This window comes from Catharus ustulatus, chromosome 9 (assembly GCF_009819885.2).
Source record: "Catharus ustulatus isolate bCatUst1 chromosome 9, bCatUst1.pri.v2, whole genome shotgun sequence".
In the NCBI taxonomy this organism is placed as follows: domain Eukaryota; kingdom Metazoa; phylum Chordata; class Aves; order Passeriformes; family Turdidae; genus Catharus; species Catharus ustulatus.
Genome location: NC_046229.1, coordinates 32,911,038 through 32,925,622, shown reverse-complemented (window position 1 = coordinate 32,925,622; position 14,585 = coordinate 32,911,038). Strand labels below are relative to the sequence as shown.

The 14,585-nt window shown below is 47.3% G+C and overlaps 1 long non-coding RNA gene across 2 annotated transcripts; it reads left to right on the top strand.

Annotated features, from left to right (window-relative positions):
• The first annotated feature begins 192 nt into the window (after positions 1-192).
• On the top strand, positions 193-9,135 carry LOC116999983. Of its 2 annotated transcripts, none has more exons than XR_004418679.1 (6): positions 193-284; positions 420-637; positions 1,748-1,854; positions 5,422-5,541; positions 6,352-6,537; positions 7,738-9,135. It is a non-coding gene; the product is annotated as an uncharacterized LOC116999983 (long non-coding RNA). The 2 variants fall into 2 exon arrangements; XR_004418680.1 differs by having other exon boundaries at positions 194-284; positions 494-637.
• The last annotated feature ends 5,450 nt before the right edge of the window (positions 9,136-14,585 follow it).

The window sequence follows — 14,585 nt, the reverse complement described above, 5'->3', positions numbered from 1 at the left end:
ACATCGCTCTACGGCTGCAGGTGTGGGAAGGGCCTCGGCAGTATTTGCGGGCTGTGCTGTGCATATCGCAGAAGTGCTGCTAGGGCTCGCTGGCACCACCCGTCATTGGAAGCAGCTGAATCTGCCACAGAAACATCGGAGGCCGGCCTTGGGTGCAGCAAAGGTATCCCAGGTTGAAGAGGAGCGGCTGTATAAACGACAGGGAGAGTTGTCCGAGCAGGAAAATGGACGCAGAGGCATCGCCCCGCTGTTGTCTGGAACAGGACGTCCTGACTGCGGGACAGGTATGTGCCAGCAGGTCTACTAAAGGCTGAGCTAGTTCTGTTTCTTAGGGATTTTTTAAACTTGTTTATCACCTAGGATTGTTCCTAACTCCTACATTTTTACCTGTGGTTTGCACGGCTTTTTCTGCTTGTGAGTTTTGAATCGTAGAACATTCTGAATTGGAAGGGACCCGTAAGGATCACTAAGTTCAGCTCCTGGCCCTGCACAGGACAACTCCAAGAATTCCACCAGGTGCCTGAGTGTTGCCCAAACTCCGACAGACTTGGTGCTGTGACCACTTCCCTAGGGAGCATATCCCAGTGCCTCACCAGCCTCTGGGGGAAGAAACTTTTGCTCGTATCCAAACCTTTGGGTAAGTTACAGCACTTTGCAGACAATACTGGATAATTGTAACCCCAAAAAGATAAAAACAGATGGGAAATTCTGCTTCCATTGTTCTTGTTCAGTGAGGGAAACTGTCCTGTTCCACTGACTGGGACTTCGCTTAGGCAGCATTTAAAATATGTCTATTTCCTGATTTCAGGGAGAACATGCATTATGGTTTGATGTTGAGTTCATAGTTTTCTGTTTGTATCAGCTCATTAGCTACATTGAAAAAGCCATTCAAGAAGCTGGTTCTCTCAATTTGTCAAGCTGCTTTTTTTGTGTGTGCTAGTTGTTTTATTTAGATGTTTGGTATATTATACTGTCCAGACGTATGCAATAATCTGGAATAAGTAGCTAGGTTGTCTGGCTAATCAAATTTTATTATCTGTGCTACAGTCAGCAGCTTTCATAGGTACTTACCATGGTAGCTTTCTACTGTTTGCAAGGGGAGAATTTCAAGCTTTGTTCTCTGATGTAATTGTCTATAACTTGCTATTTTTCCAGATGGTAAAATTAATTGGTAGAGTATGAGCAGAGCAGATAAAATAGATGTGATCAAACGGGATTTGGATATTACAGTATGCATTATTTTCTGCAACATTTTGTATAGCACTTCCCCTTTTGTGTTCCTTAGATGGTCCAGATGTGGGAGGAATGGGTGAGAATGCAACTATTTCTTCATCCAGGGCTGACTCCTTCACTTGCTCAACAGCATCACCTGTGTAATTGGCACCTCCCCAGCTGAGACTTGCAAGGATTAATGATGCCTTTTGATATCCTCCAGACTGCTACCAGTTTCAGCTCTCTTAGCACAGCTTCTGGTTGCAGTAAATCAAAGCAGCTGTCCAGAATCTGAGGGTTTGTCAGCTAAGAACTGTGCTCAGTAATGCACCTGGTTAAATAACTCTGTGGGTAGTTCCTGAGGGTTTTTTAAAAGTATTGTGCTGAATAAATGTGTTGTTTAACTGCTGCTGAGTTTTAAATATTTTTTAAGATGTTTATTTTCTGATGTGTTCCACCTGAATTTCTCATCATTAATATTACAAATGTACTTGTTGATACGGTAGTCTTAGTAACAATCCTGTGATTCTTGCAGACAGGTATACTGAGCTGGAGAGGATTTCTGGCTTTTGACTAGTAGCAGAGCATAAAACGAATGGGAAATGACTCTTCCTGCTGATGGGCAAGAGGAATGCTAAGCAGGTGAATCAAATCTCAGTTTTTATCTTGGTAGGGAAGGCTTGGCTCCTCCTCCTGGCTGGAGCATCTCCCAATGGGATGCAGTAATTTTATCAGTCACACAGTGGGACTTAATGGGCCATTAGCAGAAGATACCTCCCTGGAGGAAGGATGGGTTGTGAAAAGATAAAGATCACTGCCCCCACCTGGTCTCAACAGATGGTGATAGGATACTTTTGGTCACATCCTGTACTGCAGCCCAAGATAGAGTGGCAAAGGGTTCTGTGACACAGGAGTGTGCTGCTTTTACAATGACTTCTTTGGCCTCAACTGCTCCCAGGGTAAGACATTCCTGGAGTTTCTTCTCTCTGCATTTTTGCAATCTGGCTTTCCTTCTCTCCTTCCCATATACTTTTAGTTAATCCTGTAGGTAAGCCAGCTCTGGGATCACCATGGTTAGTTTGGCTTTGCTGCTGACTGACTGGTCCTTGTCTTCAAGAATTGCTTGGGAAACACTGCTGAATTAGGGAGAGGTGAGAATACAGTTAAAGATAGTCCTAGCAACCACCAGCTGAGGGAGAGAGCAAAATGAGCATGGAGCCTGTAACTAAAGGAGGAGATAGAGTCTATTTCTTGACATACAAATGACACATTAGAAGGTAATTTGTGTTTGCTGCAGTGTGCACTGCTTGCTGATGAGGTAGTTGATTGGATAAAACCTGTGAGACAAAGGATGTGTGCAAATCCTTTGAAAAGCCCTCCCTTTGAAGTGAGGTCTTTGGGAAATTCTCCCTTATCCTGCTCTGTTACAAAGTAGTAGGATTTGTCTGAGAAGACCTTGAGGAGTGTCCTGCAGTTCCTGGTTCATTCTGCCTCCCAGCAGGTTTGTACTCCAGTACTCGGCCTTTTTCCCTGGAAGCACATTCTCGGCATGGCACTCTTGATCTAATCTTTCACAGACCCTGTGAAGAAGTAACCAGCACACACTGAGCAGGTATGGCTCAGTAAGGGTTTTCAGTGACTTTACATGTCTGATCTGCCCTGTATCATCCCTCATGTTTTAGGCCTGATCTGTCTGCTCAGATACCTTTTAAATAAAAGGTTATTAGCTCAAAACTTCAATCCTCCTGGCATTTCCACACTATCCAGAGGTAGAGGATGGTGTGGCTATCCAGCATTCTTCTCTCCTGCCTGCGGGCTGAGATTTGCGATTCAGGAGGCAGCACCTTTATGGAGGTGGTGAGCAAAAGCAATTTTTTCAGAGAACTGTTGCTCAGTTGTTCTCTCCCAAAAGGTTGTCTGGCTCCAGCTTTGGATCCTCTCCCTTCCACAAAACCTGCAGCTGTTTTGCAGGCTCTGAAAGTGTCCTCTGTTCTCTGAGTGAGCAAGGACTACAGAATTAATGCATGTAGCACAATCCATTTTGTTACTGTTTCTGAGCGCTACACCTCCAGTCCTGCTTAAAAACTCTTAAGTCCAAAGGGAAATTTTTCCCATCTCAATAGCTGCAGGCAAGTGCTCCTCTCTTGCAGATATCATATTGTCTTTTCTGTTCCAGTTTAGGTTAGATTTCTGCATCCTGAGTACTGGCTTTATTTATCATTACTAATATGTTCCTTTTTATGTGTCTCAGATAATGAAGTGACATTTTATGTTGCCATGGTAACTGGAATGTCTGAACATATAGAAGTTACAGTAATTTCACGATTATAAGCCGCACCATTTTGACTAAAATTTTGGTCTGAACCCGGAAGTGCAGTTTATACTCTGGAGTGGCCAATATATGAACGAAGTTCAGAAATTTGCCAACCCAGAAGTGTGAGCCCGCAGCAGCCCTGAGCCGAGCCGGAGCTCGCCCTGGCCCTGGCGGCACCCGCCCAGCCCAGCGCCCAGTGGCGCCTGCCCGGATCCTGTGATTCTGCTACTAATTGGCAACTTTATGAAAGTTACACGCGGATCCTCGCTGTGAACGAAAGTGTGGTTTATAATCTGGTGCGACTTTTATAATCATGAAATTACTGTACTTTGAAGCATGCAAGAGTATAATTAATACTTTGTAATTCCTTCGGAAGGAGAAACAGAGTATAAGGACATGTTGAACAGCAGAGAGGCAGGCAGATATAACCTTCTTCTGAACTCTGCTTAGATAAGGAATAAAGTACACCACATCTATTTAGGTTCTTCATTATTTTATGGCAAAGCTCGATTATTTACATCCAGCTTCTATATCACGAGACAGGATGAACAGTCTCATATTTTGTACAAAGTTTTCAATGAAAGCAATGGTATGCGCATAGTGACAGTGGATTTGGTGAAAGCTGTGAACTACACGTGGGAATGAATGCTGCCTTTCAAGTGAGAAGAATCTTCTGATGTTACCTGAACTCATGTTGCTGACACGTGCCTTTTTACAGGCGCTATCTATCTATGCGTTGCTATTAGAGCCTCCTTGCTATGTTCGTTCTGCATGGCCTGGTTTTTGGTAGCAGGGGGGCCAAAGAGGTGGTTTCTGTGGGAAGGTGCTGGAAGCTTCCGCTATGTCTGATGCTTCCATAATCCCTGATGGCTGTGAAGATGGACATGCTGCTGACCAAAGCTGGGCCAATTAGAGAGGTTGATAATGCCTCTGTGATAACAGATTTAAGAAGAAAATCAAAACAAAGGTGGGAGCACTTGTAATTTTCCAGCTAGAGAAGAGGAGGAGGTATGAACATGTGAGGTAAACAACATGGAGACACCAAAGTCAGTGGAGAAGGAGGGGGAGGAGGTACTCCAGGTGCTGGAGCCAAGATTCATCTGCAGGCTGTGGTGAGGACTGTGGTGAAGTAGCTGTGCCCCTGCAGCCAATGGGGGTCCACGGGGGATGCAGAGATCCACTTACAGCCCGTGGGGGAGGTGCCCATGCCAGAGCAGATGAATGCCTGGAGGAGGCTGTGGTCCAGTGGGAGACGCAGTGGAGAGAGGGGCCCTGCTTCCAAGCTGGAGCAGCCTGTCCTTGAAGGACTGCACCCTGTGGAAGAGTGACCAATATCGCAGCAGGACATGATCTTTTGGGTTTGCTTTTTGGGAGGACTTCTCGTGAGAGTGGACCCATGCTGGAGAAGTTCATGGATAACTGTCTCCCATGGGAAGGGACCCTACAGCATAGCAGGGGAACAACTTCTCTCCCTGAACAGCAGAAGAAAATCTTGGGTGACGAACTGACCAAAACTTTCATGCTCTGTCTCCCTGTGCTGTCAGTGGGAAGAAAGGAGGGGCTGGGTGTTTCAAGGCCATATTTTACTTCTCCTTATCCTCCTCTGATTTTATTGGTAATAAACTCTGTACCTCTAAGTTGAGCCTCTTTTGCCCTTGGAGTGTTTTCTCCTTGTTCTTTTCTCAACTCATGAACCCTTTGTTTAAAATTTTTCTCTCCTCTGCCCAGCTGCAGCAGGAGCGGGTGAGTGAGTGACTTTCTTGGGTGGCTGGTGTTTTGCCAGTGTCAAACCACAAAACTTGCTAATGAAATGCAGCTGGTAGGATGACTGCACTTGTAATTAAAATCAGGTAAACTTGATGGTAAACGGATACTCTATATGGACTTCTTTCAAGGTCTGTTTCAAGACTCTGAGGAGCAACTGTGAGATTGTGGTACCAGGGTGGAATCTCACAAAGTCACGCTTCCATCATGTGTGAAGGGGAGTGCCAGCGAACCCAAGCATCTAGGAGCAGGTAGTATTATTTGAAGAGTCAGATGTTGTAAGTCTTTAGATTTCAACAAGTGATGGGAACTGAGTGCTGGAGAGCACTTTCTCTTTCCAACCTGGAGTTATGTCATTGTTTTCTGGAGAATCTGTTCCCATATTTGGATCATTAGGGATGAATGTACTGCAGATTTCCTCTCTTTCCATTTTTCTTGTCCAAATCTTACTTGTGTTGACACCTGTGCATTCCAGGGAATTTGTAGTGTTGCCTGCTGCAAGAAGCAGGAATGGAAGCATGCAGGATAAAGGCAGCATGTAACTAAGAATAATGCTATTCGACTTTATACAGAAAGAACTTTGAAATAGGCAGAATGTCATTCCTCTGTACTTGCTGTCCAAACATGTCTGTAGTAGTGAGTTCTCCTCATCATCTCTTTCCAGGACTGAATGAGCATGATCCTGTTGAGGTTGAGTGTGCAAAGACTGTGTATTTGAAGCCATCTCTTGAGAACTGAAATGTCCTTTGGTTAGCAGCTAATACTATGCTATCTGCTTGTACTTGGCAAAGACAGTGAAAAGCTTGGTGATTTTGAATTTTTTCCTGCTTCCAGCACAACAGGTGGGAGCTAAGAGCCAGCAAAGGCCAGAGCTGGACTGTTACCATCGATAAAACTAAACCTGTTAAAGTAATGATTGTGCTTGCTTGACTCCTCAGTTTGGCTGAGGAACATGTCTCGGATCTCAGAGCAGGAAACTGGACAGGGAAGGAGCATTGACTTTTCTATTTACCTTTTTGTGTTGATGCTGCTTCCCTGCATATCTCTGCTGTTTTTCCCAGTCTGATCTGCAGTCAATTTCATCTGTGTGACAGAGGAGATGGAGTACTCCCCAGAAGTGGAGTGGGAGAATCCACCAACAGATATGCGTTATTTCAAGCTGAAGTTCAGATCTCTACTGGAGATGGATGAAAAGCAAGTCATGGTCGCCAAAAGCAATGACCCTAAGAGCAGATACGTCCTCAGTGGTAAGTATTGTGGGTATTCTAAATTGGAGCAGGAAGGATTGACAGTCAGACTGTTACAGTAATTTCACGACTATAAGGCGCACCGGATTATAAGGCGCACCTCCGGGAGTCAGCAAATTTCGCAACTTTGTACATTATATAAGGTGCACCGGACTATAAGGCGCACTTTTCTTTTGCGGCGAAGATTGGTGCCGTGCATAACAAAGCAACGAATTAGTAACAGAATCCCGCGATCATGGAGTTTACTGGCAGGTGCTCAATTTGCAAACATTTTTCACAGATTGGTGCAGCCTTTAAACACAGCCCCAAGCACCCTCCCCATGCACGGGCCCCGGAACTCCCGCCCGCCCCTGGCTGGCGAGCTGGGGCTCGGGGCGGCTGTGGCTCACGGCTGCCACAGTTTGGGGCGGCTTGGGGCCGCCGCGGCTCGGGGCGTCCACGGCTCACACCTCGGGGTTGCTGAGGTTCAGGGTGGCTCAGGGCCACCATGGCTCGAGGTGGTGCGGGGCTGCCTGCTCCCTCCCTCCCTGTGTGGCTCCTGCTGGCTAGGGGCTGCCCGTGGCTGCCCGGTCCTGCCCACCCCGCGTGGCTCCTGCTGACCAGGGGCTGCCCGGTCCTGCCCACCCTGCGCGGCTTGGCTCACAGCTCACACTTCCGGGTTGGCAAATTTCGCAACTTTGTACATTATATAAGGCGCACCGGACTATAAGGCGCACTTCCGGGTTTGGACCAAAATTTTAGTCAAAAGGGTGCGCCTTATAGTCGTGAAATTACTGTAATCAGAGTGAGACAATTCTTCTGTCATGTATGAATGTCCAGTGAGATCTATTTGGACTCCCCTATCACATAAGGAGGGGTGTCTGCACAGGGAGAAAGCTATGCTCTGTAGTTAACAAGTTTCCAGGCATATTAATTCATTTAATTCTGTCCTTATTAGGAAAAATGTGCATTCTTCTGTTTCCGAGCTTTATTATGGAAGTCCCCACCAGCAGCAGTCACTATGCCTACCCTAAGGGCAAGCCTAGATCAAAGGTGCTATCAAAACATTGAAAAGACAAAAAGCAAGTTGGATAGAAGTCTAAACTGTAAATTCCCTTCTGCAACAAACCCGGAGCTGGATAAACTAAACAAAACAGCTTTGTTCAAGAAAAAATGCCATCTTACCTAGTTGTTGGTAATGGTCCCTTTTGCTCTTTGTAGGCCTGAAACCTGGAACAGAACATGAGGTCATAACTGTGAAAGACAACACAGAGGGGAACCATTCTCAGTGGCTGGCAGGACTGGTGTGTGGAAAGTTGCTTTTACTGCAGTGATGTTACTTCAGAGTTTGGGGACAGATCTTTCAAAATTCCAGCACAAAAGGTTCATGATTTGACTATTTCTTCGTGCATGACCTACAGCCAGGTCTGCTTATACTTTGTTTGAGCTTGCCTACATTATGTATTAAACACTAAATCCTAGGCCTAGTTCAGTCCTTTGCTTTGGTTTTTTTATAATAACTTCACCCTCGACTACAGCTCCATCCAGACACAGGATAAGTGTAGTTACCTAGCCTATGTATGGAATAACAACTCTGTTGGCTAATTGAGTGTCTTAAAGAAAAATAGCAGAATGTTTTTGAGCTTTTCTATTGCAGAAGTGACCTTGAAGACTCTCATTCTACTTCCAAGCTTCTGGAATTTCTGAAATTCATATCTTACAGAAGGGTAGGCATGCTGCTTCCAAAGACTGAAAAATTCCATATCAGGCCTGACATTCCTGAGGTTGTTGTGTAAATTATTCCATTAAAATGAAATTTATTTAAAACAACAAAACCCACAACCTCTGCATTATCATTTTAAGGCTTTTCTTCTGCCCTGTGTAGACTCTGATTATTTGGAACACCTTTGACTTGTGTTTTCAAGCTGTTCTTCACAGATATGGGGGCTGCAAAACTTATTAAAAAAGGAAAATAATAACCCTAATACTCATATTCTTATGTAACCCCCAGAATTTTGCAAGTAAACAAATACCAGCTACTTCAAGAGTTACCACCAAGCTCTGATTCATCAGCTAAAATAGCAGAACCTTGGGGGAGTCTGAGAGACAGGTCTGCAGGGAACACAGAAAGGGAGGAGCAGCAGATGGCTGACAGTGGAGGCAGAGAATGGGTAGGCACTGTATTTGGAGCTGGGAGAGGGCAAGCCAGAAGGTTGATGCCAAAATGATTTTTGCTTTTGTATATTCTTCATGTATTTGTAGCTCTGTAGACTATTGCTGTATAGTTATATACTTCTTGGCTTACTCCAGCATTTTTCCTACTCTGATAGAAAGACAAAACACATTCCAAAGGCCCTAATCTTGCTTCCTCTGGGAACCAAGGATGAACTACCCTCCCAAGACACTTTCCTATAAGGAACTGGAAGAAGAGGGGTTCCAGAAGAGTTTTAACCAAGAGGGGGAACTACCTGTGTTTCTAATTGGTGATTCTTGTCAATTATGCTAATTTACTAAATTTATAAAACTGTATTTGCTGTATGTGAGGTGGGCATTTTTCCATACTTGCACCTGGAGGCCTCCAATTGAAGACCAGCTTTTATATTACCTCCTATATTAACATTGTCTTGAAAGTGTGTTGTTTTATTTCTAGATCTAGGTAATCCTCAAGTTGGTATCTGTGGAAGGCAAGACAGGTAGCCTGCAAGCTCTGCCTGCAGAAAGAAATGGAGAGTTTCATCTAAATGGTAGAACATTCCTTCTTTCTCCTGGTTTCTCATGGATGCCTTTCTTTAAAGGCTGTTGGGGGGAACCTAAGTGAGTGTTTTTGCTGGCCAAAGCAGTAAGCAAAAATAAAGGAAATGTGTATGTGGAATGGTTTGAGCTTGCAGGAACCTTAAAGATCATCTAACCTAACCCCCTGCCATGGGCAGGGACACCTTCTACTATCCTAGGTTGTTCCAAGCCCCATCCAACCTGGCCTTGAACACTTCCAGGGATGGGGCAACCACAGCTTCTCTGCGCAACCTGTTCCAGTGCTTCAGCACACTCCCAGGGAAGAATTTCTTCCTAACATGCCATGACAAGTGACAGAAGATATACTGCCACTGTCCCATGGAATAAAGTGGAGGCTCCCTTAGACAGGTACATGAGGAGATACACCTTGGCTGATGGAGTCACCAAGGAAATACAGGTGGGCAGTGAAAATGACATGATCATCTTACTGGATCTGAAGCCAGATATGGAATATGTCACTGACATCTGGGCAGAGAAAGGACCCCAGAGGAGCAAGAAGGCAGGCACCAGAGCTGTGACAGGTGCACTGGAGAGAGCTGAGTTTGAAATTCAAACTCCTTCATCAGTTTTACTTGCTTGGTAAAACTTCTTCTATTTAGCACACATTTTTAGTGGGGCAAAAAATCCATGTAATTCTTATTAGTGTGGCTGAACAGGTCTCCAGCTCAGCTTAAGACTCTGAGTCCTGTTATGGACAGGCTCTAGGGCAAGGGACAAGTTACTGTTAGTACAAAGAACAGTCAATCACGGCCAAACTCAAACCTCATAACCACATGGAATGTGTAAGTCATGCTTTGCCCTTGAAATGCCATAAGCCATATCTAAGCATTTCTGAGGGTGACTATTGCAAGCATTTCCCAACAGGACAGGGGCCTCATACACATTTCAGACAGATAATCATGGCAGAGTGTTTGTTAGAAAGGAAAAACATGTTTATTTGGGTAACAGCATAAATTAAGAAACACGTGGGAAATTAAATCTCTCCAACAGTACATTTACTTGCTGTCCTTTGGTGACAGGGAGTCTCCAGTGGAAGCATGCTTGCAGCTGAGTCGGCAGCTGGATTGGAAAACTTCTTGAACTGTGATAGGTATAGCTGGTCTATAGCTACACAAGTACAGTAATTTCACAACCATAAGGCGCACCGGACTATAAGACGCACCCCCCGGGAGCTGGCACATTTCGCAACTTTGTAGATCAGATAAGGTGCACCGGACTATAAGGCGCACTTTTTTTTTTTGCAGCGAGGCTCCACCCCCAGCTCCCCCTGCATGCTTGCTGGCTGAGGTCCCACCTCAACCTGGCAGCCATTGGCTCCCGGGCCTGCCTGTACCTGGCAGGGCCAGGCTATGCCTGCCGCTGCTCCGTGCAGCATCCCCAGGGCCTCGCTGTTCCGGGAGTCCCCTGGCACTCCGGGTAACCCAATGCCAGCAGGCTTGCCCCGTGCCGCCGCTGTCCCGATTCTGGCTGCTTGCCCCCTCCCCGCGCGGCAGCCGCTCCAATTCTGGCGGCTTTCCCCCTTTCCGCGCGGCAGCTGCTCAGATTCCGGTGGCTTTCCCCCTTCCTGCGCGGCAGCCGATCCGATTCCAGCGGCTTTCCCCCTTCCCACGCAGCAGCCGCTGTGATTCCGGCGGCTTTCCCCCTCCCCGCGCGGCAGCTGCTGTGATTCCAGCGGCTTTCCCCCTCCCTGCGCGGCAGCCGCTGTGATTCCGGCAGCTTTCCCCCTCCCCGCGTGGCAGCCGCTCCGATTCCAGCGGCTTTCCCCATCCCCGCGCAGGGGGGCGCCCTGATTCCGGCAGCTTTCCCCCTCTCCGCGCGGCAGCCGCTCTGATTCCGGCAGCTTTCACCCCCGCCCCGTATGGCGGCCGCTGTGATTCCGGCGGCTTTCCCCATCCCCGTGCAGGGGCACGCCCTGATGCCAGCAGGCCTGCCCCGCGCGGGGGACGCCCCGATGCCGGCAGGCCTGCCCCGCGCGGGGGACGCCCCGATGCCAGCGGGGCCACCCCGTGCGGGGGACGCCCCGATGCCGGCGGGCTCGCACTTCCAGGGTGGCAAATGTCGCAACTTTGTACATCAGATAAGGCGCACCGGACTATAAGCCGCACTTCCGGTTTTGGGGGAAAATTTTTGTCAAAAGGGTGCGCCTTATAGTCGTGAAATTACTGTAATTTGGCCTAACAGACACCATCTGGACCAGTCTGGTTGTTAGAGAGCAAGGAGTAAACAAATATGAAAGTGATAGGCTGATTTCAAGCTCAAACAAGGGAACCCCAGCCAATCCCTTTGAACCATGAATGCACCTATATCATTGGCTAGTGAGCTGAGCAGAATTAAGACCTTTGACCAATCACATCTGTAAGAACACGAAATTTGAAGCTCCTGTAAAGGGGAGGCATGTATCAATAAAATTGTGCTGTTGCTTCATGAAATGTGTGTACATTGCATTCCTGTCTCCATCATCAACTACATCAAACCACTGTCTTAATGAATTTTTACAATCCAGCCATCCATGTGTGAGTACAGAAGTAGTTTCTACTGACTATTGACAAATAGTCTTATGTATGTGCAACGTGCATTTCTTCACAAAAATGACCGAAGGGAATGTTTGGGGTGCTCGACTCAGATGTTAACCAACACACTGAAGCATATTAAATGGACTAGACATAACAGAAGATGCCTGGGGTAATTTGTAGGACTGTCTGAAGCTCTCACATGAGGGGATCAGTCAAACAGTGATGAAGCTCAGTCAATCCCCTGCTTTCATGTTGGTTCATTGTCTTGAGGCAGCCCATGTTCTTACTGGTGCAGATGACTGTCTGGGCAGCTCCTGGACCATGCAGGGAGTTCAATAGTAAAAAGCACTGCATGTGCAGAGCAGCACAGTTTATACCTAGCTGCAATGCAGTTAGACCTAAAGAACAAATGTGATTTTCATATCACAAAAGAAAATAAGTTGCCTGTTTTTCTTGCCATAGGTGAGCATCTCATACTGCTATGAGCTGAGCTGTGATTACAGTAATTTCATGACCGTAAGGCGCACCGGACTATAAGGTGCACTTTTTTTTTGTCATGAAGATCCGTGCTGTGCGCAACAAAGTAACGAATTAGTAACAGAATCCCGTGGAGTTTACTGGCATGTGCTCAATTTGCAAACATTTTTCACAGATTGGTGTAGCCTTTAAACCCAGCCCCAAGCGCCCACCCCATGCACGGGGCCCGGCACTCCCATCCGCCCCCGGCTGGTGAGGCGGGGCTTGGGGTGGCCACAGCTCACACCTCGGGGTTGCTGCAGTTCAGGGCGGCCTCAGGGCTGCCACAGCTCGGGACCATTCGCAGCTTGGGGCAGTGCGGCAATGCCTGCTCCCTCTCTCCCTGTGCAACTGCTGCTGGCTGGGGGCTGGCTGGTGCCTGGCCAGCGCCACCCAGCCCGCGCTGCCGGGGCTGGCTGGGGGCTGGCCGCTCCCTCTCTCGCTGTGCGACTGCTGCTGGCCGGGGGCTGGCCGGTGCCTGGTTGGTGCCACCCAGCCGACGCTGCAGGGGCTGTAGCAGGGGGCTGGCTGGTGACACCCAGCCCGCGTGGAGGGGGCTGGCAGGGGGCTGGCCAGTAATGCCCCCCCTTGTGACTCGGCACTCCCGTGGCACCGCCCCCCCATTGCGACTCGCACTTCCGGGTTGGCAAATGTTGCAACTTTGTACACCCTATAAGGCGCACCAGACTATAAGACGCACTTCCGGATTCGGGGGAAAATTTTAGTCAAAAGGGTGCGCCTTATAGTCGTGAAATTACTGTATTCAGCTTCCCAATTCCCAGCATGTGCTGCTCTAGGGTGGCACAAACAAGCCTCACCATCTTTCATTAAAATGAAAAGTAATGTATTTTCATCTCACAGAAGAGCTGAGATTAGTACTTGCAGGTGGAAAATCACAACTTTTACTGCACCTAATGTGTGGTAAATCACAGTGCGGCTAAGCTGGTGTGTGGTAAATTACACTGTGGCTGTTGTGCATTTGTGCCCTGGAATTTAGAGCCTCCAGCAGAATAAGAAATGCTGTTCCATTAATTTGTGAGGCATCTGCAAGACCTTCACTGCTCAGGCTGCTAAGATATATTTAGTAGTTCAGTGAAATAAAAAATCCTCACCAACCAAACAAAAAACTTTATTCTCTGTAAAGGTCATGGGTTGCAGGGCTGTCATCAAAGCACCACATTACTGCAGGCTGTTGTGCTGTGAGGCAACCTTAGGACTCCTGAAATCTAGTGTAGTGTTTGCATCTGAGAATTGGGCAGGGAAAAGATTCTAACAGTGGGAGGAATTTGAAAGTGACAGAGAGCTGCATTTCACAGATTTTGAGCAGGTGATTTGGGGTTTTTTTTGTTTGGGATTTTTTTTGTTTTGGTTTGGTTTGGTTATTTTTGTTAATTCTCAGAATAGCTTGGGTAAGATGTTATGATCTTGAGAAAACAAAAACCAGGAATACCATACTCTGCCTGGGCTCAGTCTCTGCCGAGGCAGTGGCTGTGCTTTTGTTGCTCCCAAAGGAAGAGCCCTGCTCTTGTTGCTGTGAGGAGGAGACCTAAACCCCAGCTGAAAAACCTCAGATTTGGGCACCCTCCCACTTGCTAGTTCAGGCCCATCCTTGGAAAGAAAGAAAGGATGAGAGGTGAAGAAATCAGCAGGGCCCATGAGAGGAAGGAGTAAGAGTAGCACTGTTTGGACACCCATTTTTTTTCACTCAGCTGTTCCACAGAAACTAGCAGCCCATCTCAGTCAGTGCAGGGCAGAGGGATGACTGACCCTGCCAAAGCTCAGCCACTTTGGCATTGATGTGCAGATATGGTTACCGATGTACCAAGAATGGCAGGACATGCAAGCAGTTACCGCACCTGTTTTGTCTTCCTTGCTCTGTGTCCAGCAGTACAAAATTATATGGCTCTGAAACAGCACCCTGGGGCCTGGCCTGCTCCCAGATACCTGCAGAGCTGGCCTTGGATGCTGCTTCATGTAGAACAGAAAGATATTAGAGGCTCTTTCTCCCAGGGTTGGTATTCTGCTTTATTCTTAGGCTTCCATGTGGTCTGAGCGGGAGAGCAGGATAAAGAGAGGAAGTTCCAAACCGGGGCACAGGTTTTTAAGGGTCAGGAAAGGGGAGGGGTCAGCCTTGGCTTCAGGCCAATCCCATCGCAGGGGTCAGTCCATTGGTCTTGCAGGGGTTACAGGGTTAAAGGGACATACCATTCTTAAAACAGTAGGGTATTGGGTTACAACATCTCACCC